This window comes from Scylla paramamosain, chromosome 32, assembly GCF_035594125.1.
Source record: "Scylla paramamosain isolate STU-SP2022 chromosome 32, ASM3559412v1, whole genome shotgun sequence".
Lineage (NCBI taxonomy): Eukaryota > Metazoa > Arthropoda > Malacostraca > Decapoda > Portunidae > Scylla > Scylla paramamosain.
In genome coordinates, this window is record NC_087182.1 from 1306255 (window position 1) to 1321987 (window position 15733).

General features: G+C 41.3%; 1 protein-coding gene across 1 annotated transcript in view; it reads left to right on the forward strand.

The window, feature by feature from the left end:
• LOC135088998 (carbonic anhydrase-related protein 10-like) overlaps positions 1-15733 on the forward strand; it is a 183403-nt gene that overhangs the window by 68258 nt on the left and 99412 nt on the right. The window lies entirely within an intron of this gene.

Here is a 15733-nt window from a genome sequence, read left to right on the forward strand (position 1 = left end):
GTTAGTACAGTAGTTAGGTTAGGTTAGGCTAAGTTAGGTTAGGTTAAGTTAGGTTTGGCTATATTCTTCCTCCCTCTCTCTCTCTCTCTCTCTCTCTCTCTCTCTCTCTCTCTCTCTCTCTGGTATACGGTAATTTTCTCTGGTATACGGTAATTTTTGAGTGGTGGTGGTGGTGGTGTGGTGGTGGTGGTGTTCGTAGTGCAGTGCTGTGGTGTGCGTGATGTGTGGTGAGCGAGGGTCGGCCCTTCCATGAACATTTAGAGTCAATGTCCTAAATCATCTCGCCATTTCGTTGTCGTCACAGTCTCTATCATGAGCGTGGTGCACATGACAACGTGTGTGTGTGTGTGTGTGTGTGTGTGTGTGTGTGTGTGTGTGTGTGTGTGTGTGTGTGTGTGTGTGTGTGTGTGTGTGTGTGTGTGGATGTCAATTCCTATGTATATGTGCGACTCCTCTCTCTCTCTCTCTCTCTCTCTCTCTCTCTCTCTCTCTCTCTCTCTCTCTCTCTCTCTCTCTCATAATATCGATCCTGACCTCCTCCTCTTCCTCCTCCTCCTCCTCCTCCTCCTCCTCCTCTTTCTCCTTCATCCATTCAGGACTCTTACTTTTTAAGAAGGCGAGATGGACTCAAAATACCCCCCTCTGTTTTTCCTTCCCTCAGAGGCGAGCCAGCCTGCTCCTCACGCCGCCACAATGATCTAGCGATGGATAATATCAGCAACAGTGTACCGCATGAAAGAAAGAGTGAGAGAAGGTATAGGGTAATGAAGTCTTGGGTACTTGGGGGTACTTCTAGGCGTGTTTATGTGGTTCATAAGGGAAAAGAAAGGAAAGTACTGTAATCTAATTAAGAAAACAACTCTAAAATACCAGTGTGTTGCAGGACAGGGACACTACAAAGTCAGGAAGTCAAGCAAGCACAAAAAAATCCCAAAGGAGTCCCAAAGGTGTTCCTCAAGGCGTGTTTCTACCACCACTGATGAAAGAATGTGGCACGGAGTCTCCAGCAATCATGCCCTCAATAAGTCGTGTAAAGTAAAGGGTCGATGGACAAAGAAGTTACAGAGGAGCTCCAAAGAGGTTCCTCAAGGCGTGTTTCTACCACCACTAATGAAAGAATACTGCACGGAGTCTCAAGTGGATACAATCATGTCCTCAGTGAATCGTGTAAAGTAAAAGAAGGTCGACAGACGAAGAAGTTACAAAGGAGTTCCAAAGAAGTTCCCCAAGGCTAGCTTTTACCACCACTGATGAAAGAATGCTGCACGGAGTCTCCAGTAGAAGCAATCATGTCCTCAGTAAGTCGTGTGAAGTAGAGGGTCGATGGAGACGTTGCCACAGCCAGAGGAGCCGCCAGGTACAGGCAGGGAAGGGCGCGGCAAGGCAGGGAACGGCAAGTCAGATAATCACGTTCCTGCTTTCATGAACATAAACTTTGCAGGTCTCATTTCGCCGGACGAGCAAAATCAGAGGTAATTACTTCTATTTCGAGACACCCTCCTCTCTCTCTCCTCCTCTTCCTCCTACTCCTACTCCTCTTCGTCCTTCATGTCAGGTAGCTCTTTAAAAATAACCGTCATTATTACTTTATCTATGGGTTCCTCGTTCCCCAGAGCTCAGGTGAATAGAACTGACGAAGCATTTGTTTTCATTTAATTCCCCGTAAATAGCGAGAGCGTTTGGTTTGACAATTACGCCCATTACTGCTGATCAATTGGCGCGCTGCAACAAAGATACTCAATTTCCATCCGCACAGAAACCGTAATTATCGTTCAATCGAGGCCTTTCTCATATACTGTTAGAGGTAATTGTATGGGGCCGCTACCACTACACCACCACCACCACCATCACGACCATCACTACTATCATCAACGCCATCAACACACCACCACCACTACTCCTATCCTCAGCAACACCGCAAGCACTACCACCGCTATGCACAATACTTTCTCAATGTAAAATAAATAAATAAATAAATAAACAAAAGGGAAAAGAATAAATGAAGGCTCTACAGACCATTTTTTAACCCTTTCCTTCCGGCGCTTAAACAAGTAATAGATAAAACAGTATTTTTTAACCCTTTCCTTCCGGCGCTTAAACAAGTAATAGATAAAACAGCATTTTCTCAACTTTTACGTAAAGAAAAAAATAAATAAAGGTGCTATAGATAATTTTCTGACCAATTTAGAACAATGCTTTTCAATATTCAGGTATAAAAGAACAGAAAAATTCTATAGATAATTTCTAGAACAAGTACTGGATAAAACAATACTTTTCCACCAACGTGTAGGAAGAAAAAGGAAAATAAAGGTTCCATAGATCATCTTTAGAACGAGTACAAGATAAAACAATACTCCTTCACCTTCACGTAAGAAACAATTCCACAGACCCTTCCACAACAAAGACACACAAAACAAAAGATTCCCAAGGCTGACCAGAGACCAGGCATATAAAAAATAAACATAAAAAAAAAAATAGATGAAACAAACCTTCCTTCAACCTTACATAAAATAACGCGACTCTACAGGTCACCCCACAACAAAGAGACAAAAAACAAAGGACTCCCAAAAATGACCAGAAAAAGAACAGCCATATGGAAAAACAAACATACAAAAACTAGATGAAACAAACCTTCCTTCAACTTTACATAAAATAACACGACTCTACAGGGCACCCTACAGCAAATAGATACAAAAACAAAACACTGTCAAAACTGAGCAGAAAAAGAACAGCCATATGGAAAATAAACATACAAAAACTACATAAAACAAACCTTCCTTCAACTTTACATAAAACAACACGACTCTACAGACCAACCCACAACAAACAGCGCCATCGTAAGAAAAAAGGCACGTGGCCCTTCTTTCTTAGGACACAGAGTGAGGGAGGGTTCAAGGGAAGGTTCAGAGGCCTCCCTTATCTGCCCCGATCATCCTCCATTACAATTCCGGACAGCGGCACGCCAGTCCTGCAGCAGCGGTGGGGCGGTGGAGGAGATGGCCGCAGCTGCCAGTGTAGTGCAATCAGACCACCTTTTGGGGACACCGCCTCGGGATCTCTGCCATCAAAGGTCTGCTAAGGGACACATATTTGATTCTCTCTCTCTCTCTCTCTCTCTCTCTCTCTCTCTCTCTCTCTCTCTCTCTCTCTCTCTCTCTCTCAAGTAATGCAAGTAAAAAAAATAATCTCACAAACGAATAAATAAAAATAAGACGCAAAGAAAAAGAAAAAAAGAGGAAAGAAGGCGCGGTAAAAACTTAAACATTCTCAGGCAAATACGAAGCTTAAAAATAATGAATAAAAAATGAACAAAAGCTGCAGGAAAATGAAGCAATGAATTAAGGAAAAGCTTATCAATAAATGAACCACGAGAGAGAGAGAGAGAGAGAGAGAGAGAGAGAGAGAGAGAGAGAGAGAGAGAGAGAGAGAGAGAGAGAGAGAGAGAGAGAGAGAGAGAGAGAGAGAGATCTTCCTCCACCCACACAAATACATTGAAATACACAGACGAGCGGACACACACACACACACACACACACACACACACACACACACACACACACACACACACACACAAGGAGAAAGGTAAATCAAACAAAAACAGAGTAACGAATCAGAGAGAGAGAGAGAGAGAGAGAGAGAGAGAGAGAGAGAGAGAGAGAGAGAGAGAGAGAGAGAGAGAGAGAGAGAGAGAGAGAGAGAGAAACATACCTTGCAGATCCGCTAAAAAACACGAAAATAAACAGAGAGCGAGAGAGCGAGAGCGAGAGAGAGAGAGAGAGAGAGAGAGAGAGAGAGAGAGAGAGAGAGAGAGAGAGAGAGAGAGAGAGAGAGAGTCTGCCAAAAATATAAAAGCAAACAAAGGCAAGACCAAATAAAGGGTGACTATTAATTGTAATCACACAGTAAGCAAAGGGAGAGAGAGAGAGAGAGAGAGAGAGAGAGAGAGAGAGAGAGAGAGAGAGAGAGAGAGAGAGAGAGAGAGAGAGAGAGAGAGAGAGAGAGAGAGAGAGAGAGAGAATCTGTTTATATATGCCTGTGTTTTGCAAGTGTACGGTGGGTTACCTGTCTGCTCGTTCACCTGGCGAAGGTAATGAGAAGCAGACTGTTATATAAACGTGCGGGTAAAAATTAATGATGTTTGCTTAAAAAAAAGGCAAATTAACGGCTTGTTGGGGGGAGAGAGAGAGAGAGAGAGAGAGAGAGAGAGAGAGAGAGAGAGAGAGAGAGAGAGAGAGAGAGAGAGAGAGAGAGAGAGAGAGAGAGAGATTCATGTACAGAGGAGACATACATACAAACAGAGGAAGGAGGGGGAAGAAGAATAACAGAGGGAGAGTGGAAGGAAAGATTAAAAAAGGCAGAGAGAGAGAGAGAGAGAGAGAGAGAGAGAGAGAGAGAGAGAGAGAGAGAGAGAGAGAGAGAGAGAGAGAGAGAGAGAGAGAGAGAGAGAGATCAAAGAACTTACTCGCTCACGGATCGGTTGAACATTACTGGAAAAAAAAAGGGAAAATAATACTCATTTTTTCAAACTTAAAGTATTCATTAAACGTACTAAGACAAATAGGAAAGTAAGAAAACTCCCAGAAAAAAAAAGAAAAATACACAGAAAAGTGGAACAGAGAGCGGAGTAAAGGAGGAAGAGGAGTAGATAAAAAGAGGAAGGAAAAAAGGGAAAAAAAGAACACAAGGAGACAGGAAATTTTAACTTCGTACAAAATATGAGAGAGAAACTTGCTCTAAAACTCAATGCTAATTTTTCTAGACAAACTGTAAGAAGGCACACAATATTCTAGAGAAGACACTACATCGTGGTCGCCAATCCCTGTCCCGGTGGTTTTCTAGCGGGGGGATGCTTGAAGTCCTTAAGATAGACCTGCATATGTGACACTACCACCTCGTTAATTCCAAACTTCTATATTTACTCACAGTATTAAAAAGGAATGTAATCTTATGGGAATATGGGTGAATTATTACTGCTCTCTCTCTCTCTCTCTCTCTCTCTCTCTCTCTCTCTCTCTCTCTCTCTCTCTCTCTCTCTCTCTCGCTTCTTCACCTATCTCCAAAAGTTACATGATTATATTAAATCTTTTTTTTCCTCCTCCTCCACCTCCTCCTGCACCTCATAAATCTTCTCTCCCTCTTTTATGTTACACTTTCCTCTCACTCTTCCCTATGAGGAAAACACTTTTCCTCTTTATTTCCTGTTTTTCCCATCACTACTGTCCCCTTTTCACTTTTCCATCTCACTCCTCTTTGCTCTTTTATTTTTAACGCTGACTTTCACTCTCTTTCTATCTTCTTTCTCTTTTGTATTCTATATGGTTTTATTTCCCTTTATTTTCAAGGTTTTCTGAAAATATTTATATTTATTTTCAAGGTTTTCTGAAAATATTTATATGTGCGTTAATGTTTTCTGGTTAAAATGCAAGTGTCATTTCTAAATTTCATATTATCGTTTCCTATGTCGTTTGTATTCGTAACATTTCTAAATTGAATTGTCGACAAGTTTTCTAGTAATGGCGCATCGAGTAATCTGTATTTCTCGGGTTTGTAAATTAATATGTGACTAAAACTTTCCAACCTCGATGCATCTATCACTTTTAAAATCCACGTATTGTTTTCTAAGTTATTTGTATTCGCGGTGTTTTTAAAGTAAGGCGTGTATGTAAAATATTTCTAGCTTCGATGCAACTATGCTTTATAAATTCCATCTTATTCGTTTTCTAAATAAAATATTGTACATTTCCAAGGCTTTCAAATTGAGAAGTGACTATGAATTTCTGGTATCGGTGCATTTATCATATTTCAATTCCATATTTGTTTCGTAAGGCGTCTGTACTTACCAAGGGGGAGGTATCTGAAAATTTCCTGGTGTCAGTACATCCATCACTTCTCAATTTCATTTTATTTATTTTCTAAGCCATCTGTGTTTCCCAAGATTTTTAAAGGAAGAGGTATCTAAAAGTTTTATAATTTTGGAAGTATGTATCACCTCTAAAATTAATCTTCGTCGTTTTTTACATCCTTTTTATATGTTAAAGAGTCTCGGCCGGCAAATATATTATATCGGCAAGGTTTCTAAATGGGGAACTGTCTAAAAGTTTTATAATTTCGATATGTCAATCATTTTTAAATTAATTTTTATTCACCAATATTTTCTACATCATTTATTTATTATTTTACGCATTAGGAAGGCTTGCCAACGACTCAAAAGATTAATAAACAACAAAAGAAAGAGGCGCTTGAAAAAAAAACAAAAAAAAACATATACCTACGTGAAAATTACAAAAAAATATCAAATGTCCATCTCTATACTTCCGTTCACCCTTATAATACAGAAAACGCGTCTATTCTCTTCTTTCTCCTCATCTCTTCTTATCTCAATCTTCTCTCATCCTCCGCCAAGTTAAAATAAGTAGGGAGATAAAACGTCTCACTTCGCACCCAAACTTATTAAACAGTTCAGCGCCGACACAACACTATCTTTCTATCTTTACTCTCTCTCTCTCTCTCTCTCTCTCTCTCTCTCTCTCTCTCTCTCTCTCTCTCTCTCTCTCTCTCTCTCTACCGACACTATCTCCTCCCTTTCTCTTTGTCTTCTCTTCCCCCTCTTTGAAACCTTGAACTTCTTGCTTCTTTTGGTTTTCCCCTCGATAAATTCTCCTCCTCCTCCTCCTCCTCCTCCTCCTCCTCCTCCTCCTCCTCCTCCTCCTCCTCCTCCACCACCTCCACTACCTCTTCCTCGCCCCTTCTTTATCCTCTCTCCCCTCCTCGTTCCATCCCTTACTCTTCTGCTCCTCGTTCCATTTTCTTTATCTCCCTCTCCTCCTCCTCCTTCTTCTCCTCCTCCTACATCCTCTCTCCTACATTTCGCTTCCCTTTCCTTCTGCGGACCCTTCCTTAATCTGTCCTTCGCCACGTTCCTACATCCTACGCCCCTTCGCTTGGTATCCTGCAGCTTTCCTTCGTCACCCTCCTGCCTGTAATCCTTTACTCAGTGTGGGCTGCAGGACCTGTATTTTCCACCACAAGGGAAGGTGGGGAAGGATGTTCTTCTATCCTTCAGTCCTTCCCTGTGACGCTAAATGGTCCTGTCCTTCCGTCCTTCACGTTACTGTTATGTTACTGTTATGTTTAGGAATACGTAAGGTAGCAAAATATTATTGTATTCTAGTTGTCTTCTATCTATTTCTGACTGTATTCTTTTCTCCTTCCTCCCATTCTTCTTTCTGTGACGTTAAGTTGTCTTCTTCCCTCCCTCCCTCCCTCCCACGTCACCACCACAGTGTATTCTCTCCCTTATCTTTCCTTCTACGCCTCTCTAATATTCTCCGTTCATTTTTCCCTCTCGTTCCTCCCTGTGGCGTTAAATGATTCCCTTTTCCCTGTCCCGTCTCTCTCATAACGTCTACTTTTCCTTATCTCCCTCTAAAACTCGCCCTTAAAGTCAGACATCTAATGTTCCTCTACTCCTCTGCTTCCTTCCTTTCCTCCCTGTGGCGTTAAATGATTCTCTCTTTCCCCACTCCCGTCACTCTCACATCTCCCTTTTTATCTCCCTTAAAATCCCTCCCTCCTTTCAATGTGTTAAAACATTTTTTTTATTATTATCATCCTCCCTGTAACTATGTATCTATTTATCAATTCTCTTATTGTAACGTTAAATGATTTTCTCCCTTCCAATAACATAACAATTTCAACTTTGAACTTCCTAAACCCAGCATACTTTAACCAACCCTTCCTCTCTTAAGCCAAACCCTTCCTGACTTTTCATAACCTCACACATCCCACTCATAACGTAATCTGAACTCTCTCTCTCTCTCTCTCTCTCTCTCTCTCTCTCTCTCTCTCTCTCTCTCTCTCTCTCTCTCTCTCTCTCTCTCTTTCTATCTCAACAAAACCTTTCAAATCTTAACCATCCTTTCCCCCTTTACCAAATTCCGTTCTGTCTTTTTACAACTTCACGCCTTCCACCCTCCTTCCCTCCGCTGCCTGAAGGAGACGCCGAAGAAGCTCCACAATAACCCAGGTTCAATTTCCTAAGATATACAAGGCTGAGGTTATCTAGGGAAGGGTCACTCTGTAGCCACGGACAATATACAAGATGCTATAGTCTCCCCTTCCCCTGGAGACTAAAGGAAAACGTAATTGTATCCCGTTTTCTTTCCACTCGAGTAAATTGTTGTTAAGATTTTGTATTTTTTTTTATTCAAGTGCATTTTCATTGAGTATAAACTGTTTTTCTATTTTTCTTTGTTTTTTTTTTCGTGTTTTTTTCTATTTTTTATGTATTTTGTTTTTGAGTTATTTTTTTTTCTTAACTATTTCAATGTTTTTTTCTTTATAAGTTTCCTTGTTTTTCATTTTTTTTTTGGTAATTCTCCATGTCTCTTTGTATTTTTCATTTTTTTTTTTTGCTATTACATATCTTAAGTGTATTTTCTTGTGTTTTTCGTATGATTTTCATAGTTTACACGAGAGAGAGAGAGAGAGAGAGAGAGAGAGAGAGAGAGAGAGAGAGAGAGAGAGAGAGAGAGAGAGAGAGAGAGAGAGAGAGAGAGAGAGAGAGATCGTTTTGCTGGTACGCTACAAATTTCAACAGTGTACTTTACTCTAAAAGACTGAAAGATCAATTCCCCTCCCTCCCTCTCTCTCTCTCTCTCTGAAACTCAAGCTCACTCTCGCGTGGAAAACTTACTCACTCGATCCATAAAGCAGGGCGCCCTTTTTGGCCGTAAAACACGGCACGCCTTTGTCTCCCACCTCTCTTGGCCCCGTCTCGCCTTCCTTTATGCTCTTATCTCTCCTTTGTCTCTCCTTATCTAGATCTGGCCTCAGAGCGGGTCGCGGCGAGGCACCCCCAAGCCCACGGTCAACAAACTGAGCCGCTTCTCTCGTGCGCGTCTTTTAAGAATACCCCCTTCCAAAGAAAACGGAGATGGCCTTTGCTGATGCTTCACTTTGAGATGACGGTTCTGTTTGTGTGTGTGTGAGTGTGTGTGTGTGTGTGTGAGGGGGTTTTTTGGGTGGGTTTTTAAAGGTTCTGAAGGTGGTGACGTGGTGAGGATGGGGTTATAAATGGAGGTTTTGTGTTTTTTTATTTATTTATTTTTCTCTTTTTCGGGGCGGTGGGTCTTTTTTCATGGGGTACTGTGGTATTTTATTTGTTGTTTGTGTTGTGTGTCTTTTTCAAGTGTTCTGTTTGTGAAGTGAGTTTTAAGTGATTGATCTATCTATCTATCTGTCCGTTTGTCTGTCTATTTATTTATCCATCTATCCATCTACGTTTATTTGTCTACATATCTATCTATATACCTGCATTCATCTATTTATCTATGCCTGTCTGCCTGCCTATCTGCTTATAAATCAATCAATCTATTTACCTCTCCATCTATTTATCTACCCTATCAATCTATCAATCTAACCACACATCTATAAACAACACAAGCAAATATACATTAAAATCATCAACCAAACCTTTTTCCACCCATATTTCGAACTACACATCTAAAAATTCAAACAGCAAGCTTAAATATACCACATCCTTTAAGACATCGTATGAAAACCCAGGATTAGGTAGAACTGCGTATGTGGCTGTAGTGAGGAAGGGTCTTACTAGGAGGACGGTCGGGCTTAGTAAAGGTGTGTGAGGCAGCCAGTTGACGCAATAGAGAGCCATTAGGGACGTTAAAGCGTGTGTTGAGGTATTTGTGTGACAGGGTTATGGTGTAATAGAGAACGTGAGATAGAGAGAGGGAGCGGAATGAGTGGGGGAGAGAGGGGAGTGTCTGTATGTCTGTGTGTCTGTGTGTAGTATACGTAAGAAGCAAGTATGGTATAGTTATATTTTCTATCTCCCTCTGTGTATGTTTTCTATCATTTTATGAGAGAGAGAGAGAGAGAGAGAGAGAGAGAGAGAGAGAGAGAGAGAGAGAGAGAGAGAGAGAGAGAGAGAGAGAGAGAGAGAGAGAGAGAGAGAGAGAGAGAGAGAGAGAGAAATGCAAAAATCACAGCCTGATCTCTTGTACATAACCAAAACCTCACCAGACCAAACAAAACCTCACCAAACCTGACCTAACCAAACCTGACTAACATTTTCTCCACTTCCGGTCTCAGCACCACAGCAGAGACGCCTGGAGGAGGAGGAGGAGGAGGAGGAGGAGGAGGAGGAGGAGGAGGAGGAGGAGGGTAGGCGCCATATTTCCCTAACAAGCGAGGCAGTTTTCCCTTCCCGTCGCCGAGGTTATTGCTTTTCAATACCTCGACGCCGGAGACAAGTTGCCGAATATTCCTTCAGTAACTCCGCGCCCTTGGATGATAAACTCCCAGGGGCTCGCCGGCTGCAAGGGACGCGACCCCAGTGGTACTAACTCTCCCGTGTGTGTGGGTGTGTGTGTGTGTGTGTGGGTGTGTGGCAGCCCCCGTAGCGTGACTCAACACGTTTAGTTCACGGTAAATTGTACGTGCTTGCTGACTCTCAACGCTTCCACGCTAAGGTTTACTCTCTCTCTCTCTCTCTCTCTCTCTCTCTCTCTCTCTCTCTCTCTCTCTCTGGTGCAGTGTCGCCTTTCTTCATATCATTTTTGTTTGCCTCTAAAGTGCCTGTCCTCTCTTCTCTAATATTTTTGCACCTTTCTCTACTATCTCTCTCTCTCTCTCTCTCTCTCTCTCTCTCTCTCTCTCTCTCTCTCTCTCTCTCTCACCCCGCGGCGTGTTGACAAAGCTGAGGGCCTCGTAGCCTCGTGGTGGTGAACCCGAGACCCACTAGGCTCAAGGACCTTCCTGACGAGGCAGTGAAGGGCTCCTGAAGGTCTCCCCCACTCTCCCCCAGGCTCTGCTCCCACTCACTCCCCTCCTCTCCCACTCCCCACTCTCCCGCTGCGGGGTTCCACAGACACCAGCAAATCGAACTGGGATTTCTGAATAATTTATGGGTTTGAGTGTTTTCATTTGGGTTAAGAGAGGGAGAGGCCAGAGAGGAAGTATAGGTGAGAGTGATTAGGTAGAATATTCACCTGTCTATCACCTGTGTGTGTTATTCCTCCCTCGCGACTCTTAGTGTTTTCATTTGGGTTGAGAGAGGGACGAGAGGCGAGGGCGTGAGTGTGTATGTAGGTGAAAGTAAGCAGATAGAAGCTTCACCTGTTTGTCTCTCTATCTTATTCATTCCCTGCATCTCGTCTTTTCCTCACTCGGTTTACCTAAGAGCATAAGTAAAGAAGCGAATGTTGCGTGAAGCCATCAGGCCTACACGAGGCAGTCCATGTACAAAGCATGCCTACTACCCAACCCATCCTATCTAACCAAACCAAACTTCACCTAACCTAACCTAACCAAACTTCACCTAACCTAACCTAACCAAACCAAACCAAACTAAACCGAAGCTAACCAAACCAAGCCAAACGTAACCAAACCTAAACAAACCAAACTAAACCCAACCTAACTAACAAAGCCACAACACTAATGACCAGCACACCACTTGTACCTAAACGCAAGCTGGACAAACATCAATTACCTCTCCACTTTAGCGCTAATCGCTCTTCGCTTCGTCAGGAAAGACTCGGAACTTCGCTACCAGGAGATAACACTGGAACCTGTATCAGAAAAAAGTACGGGGAACTGTTTATTTTTTCTGTTTCCCTTCCTCTTTCGTTATGTTCTTGTGCGCGAGTGGGGAATGACTGGGCGGGGGAGGCACAAAGCTATACACGCTCACCGGCACAAATGGAAGGCTGGGGAAACAAAAAGGGAGGGTGTGAGGATCGCGAAAGAGGGGAAAAATGGAAAGAGTGAAAGAGAGAAGTGAGTGATGTCCATTCTGCCAAAGCTGTAAAAGTGATTTAATCTGCTGAAAACACACACACACACACACACACACACACACACACACACACAGACAGACGAACACACGTACACCTACACACCAACAGATACACACACCAACACACATTTCTCTCAAATATAAACATTAGCTGTAATTACTTTAGTGTAAAATAAAGGCCCAGCTATTTTAGTGGCATCCAGAATAATACTCATTCTTTCCCTTCCTTTCCTTTCTTTATTTGCTTCACTTGTATAAATATTCGGGGGTTCGTTCGTTTGTTTGTTATCTGGACTGGCGACTAATGATGCCCTTACAATTTCGTTAATTTTAAGTCTCTCCCATTTTTCTGCAGCATTTAATTTGGATAGATGGCCATAATTTTCTCGTAAACCTCCATGCAGGCCTGTTTGCCCTCTCCCTCTCTCTCTCTCTCTCTCTCTCTCTCTCTCTCTCTCTCTCTCTCTCTCTCTCTCTCTCTCTCTCTCTCTCTCTCTCTCTCTCCCTCTCGAAAATAAATCTTCATATTCTAACACTTTCATAACTTCCCTCTCGTGGCTGCGGGATCTCCTCTCCTTTATCATGAGGTGCTTAATTACAATGGCCATGAAATTACCCTTTATTTCCACTTACCAAGAGAGAGAGAGAGAGAGAGAGAGAGAGAGAGAGAGAGAGAGAGAGAGAGAGAGAGAGAGAGAGAGAGAGAGAGAGAGAGAGACTATTATTAATTCTAGCTTATTATTTTGTTACCTTGCCTCATTTTTATTTTTCTGCATTAGAGAGAGAGAGAGAGAGAGAGAGAGAGAGAGAGAGAGAGAGAGAGAGAGAGAGAGAGAGAGAGAGAGAGAGAGAGAGAGAGAGAGAGAGAGAGAAAAAAAAAATTCTGCTTTTCATTATTTTTCTAACTTTTTAATTTCATTTCAGTTTTCTTTGTTAATTTTCATATTTATTTCTAAACTTCACAGATTCCTCATCTCCTTCCTTCTTTCTTTTCATCCTTTTCCAGTTTTTTATTCCTTTTTTTTTGCACATCATTTTATTCCATTATTAAGAATTCGTCTATTCATTCGTCTTTTTTATAAACATAATTTTCCGGTTCTCCTTTCCAGCATTTCTTCCTTTTTATTTCACATTTTTTCATCCATTATCATTGATTTTCCGTTCCACTTATCGTAACGTTCCGTTCCTTATCGTAAGACAAAATAGCTGCTGCTGCTGCTTGTTCTTCTTTTGTGTTTCTTCATGTTTGCTTTTCTTTTTTTTTTTCATATCTCTCCTTCATTAACATTGATTTCTTCCCCCTCCACTCTTTCTTTTATCACAAACAACATCGTTAGACCAAAAGAATTCACTACTGTTTGTTCTTCGTTTGTGTTTCATTATGTTTGTCTCTCTTTTCCTTACTTTTTCGCATTCCTCTTCCAATAACATTGATTTTTCCCTTTCCTCTCGTTCCATTACCACAAACAAACTCGTTAAAGACAAAATATCAACTGTTGTTTGTTCTTTCTTGGTATTTCTTTGTTTCTGCGCACTTGCATATAGTTTCCTGCTTTCCAAATAAATGTAAGGAGGGCCAAGAAAAGAAAAACAGAAAGTGAATTAAGAAAGAACAGCACTAATATACGAGAATGTGACTGCTGGGAATAGGAAGGAAAGGCTGTAATGGAACAATAAACAATCCTATTCTGATCCCCACCACCACTACAAATAACCTCATAAGGGCCAACAAGTCTGCCGCTCCTCGTTCTTCCTTTGTGTCACTAATAGACTCAGTAATCAGGTTGTTAGTGCCGAGTCATTAAAGGTTTGGAGATAAGATGGGAGTGGTAGGTGGAGATAGGTGTGTCTTACTTAGGGACTGCCACGTGTAGACCAAATGATTCTTTTTATTTTTTTATTCTTTTTTATGTAAGAAAGACTAACGACAAAAATACAGCAAAACGAAAAAAAAAAGGTAAAAAAAGTCCATTAAAGATGCCAAGTATAGAAATGTCAACAGCAACATCCAAAATTATGAGAAGTGTTCTGTCGCTTCCTGTACTCTTCATGCTGAGGTGAAGAGAGAGACACAGGTGAGAAGTTATTCCCAACTAGTTTCTCTCTTCGCAGTTCCCCTTAAGAAATCAAGAGTTGGAGATTAACTTAACCAAAGCTCACCTAACTCAGCCAAAGCTCACCTAACCTAAACTATCCCAACTTAGCCAAACTTCACCTCACCTAACCTAACTTCGTCAAATCACACATAACTTAACCTAACCTAACTCAGCCAAACCTCAAGTCACCTAACACACCCTAAACTCACTCCCCCTTTCTTTATGCTCTAATGTTCCTAGGTCTCTTTATGTTTCTGCACCACACGTATCCTTACACCTTTCTCTGACCACCACCACCACTACTTAGCCCCTCCACACACCTGGCGCACTAATCACCCCATTACCTCTGTTACCTGAGTGGTTTCCAGCGAGCTTACGATTGTTCACACTCATTACTCCCTGCTGGATTTGGCAGATTAACCGGAGTGTAGCAGGAGAGTAGCAGGATCTGAGAGGCGGTGATGGGACTCAGGACCCAATATTCTGAAACACTTCTGCGCCGCACCACTAATATATAGTTTTCAAGAGTGTTTTTGTAGCTCTAGTGGCAGATTAACAAGATCTCTACGTTATTAACTGAACACACACTCTTGAGAACCTGGCTAATCATCTCTGAAGCCTTTAGAAATGCTCGTGTTGAGAAAGCAAAGCGTTTCAGAATACGGACATTTGAAGGGCTGTGTTGACATGTTACGAGTGTTTGGGTGAGGTAGTGGTGAGTGAGGAGTGGCTGGTGAGTGGTGCTCGGGTCATGTTGTGATGTAGTTCAGTTTTGTGTTGTTGGTTTGCTGTGGTCTTGTTTGGTTTCGTGTTGTTGTTGCTGCTGCTGTTGTTGTTATAGTATTGTCGATCTTATTACAACAACAACAACAACAACAACAACAACAACAACAACAACAACGACAACTACTACTACTACTACTACTACTACCATCACCACCACCACCACCCCTACCTCCACATTCAATTTACAACAATATTCGTCTTTTCTTTTCTTCTTGTCAAAAGCACCGTTTGTTTAGTTATTTTTGTTATTTTCTCCTCATCTTTCTTTTTACGTGTGTATTTTTCCCTTTACTTCTTCATTTACTCTCATTCATCTTGAGACTTCTATTAAAAATTTTTGTCACGGTTGTTATTTATTCCGTTTCATCATGTTTTGCGTTTTATGTCCCTCATTTAATAAAAGTTACTCCTTTCATTCACGCATTTCGTTTTTCTATCCCTTTTTCCATTATAATCATTCTTTTTTTCCTTCGCTTTTTTTTATTCTCAACACTTTTAAACGTATTTTCTTTTCATCCCTTCCTTTCTTTTATTCCTTCTGCTTCGTTGTATATTTGTTTTTATCTTTTGCTTTCTGTATCTTCTTTCCATCTATGTTTTTTTCTTTTCTTTTCGTCTTTTTCTTTAAGGTTTTCGTCCAATATTTACTGATGTTTTCTTATTAACCTAATTACCTTCATTTGCATGTTTCCTTGTTCGGCGTCCTGGAGATTACGTCTCTCTCTCTCTCTCTCTCTCTCTCTCTCTCTCTCTCTCTCTCTCTCTCTCTCTCTCTCTCTCTCTCTCTCTCACGTATTCTTTGTTGTTATTTTCGTATTTTTAATTTGGTTGTTATTTAACGTTCTGTATTTGTTTCGAAAAGACAAGTAGTAGTGGTAGTAGTAGTAGTAGTAGTAGTAGTAGTAGTAGTAGTAGTAGTAGTAGTAGTAGTAGTAGTAGTAGTAGCGGCAGAAGTATGTATTTTTGTTTGATTTTCTTTTGTGTTATTGATGTGTTGTGTACATTTGAATACTACGAGTCTCTCTCTCTCTCT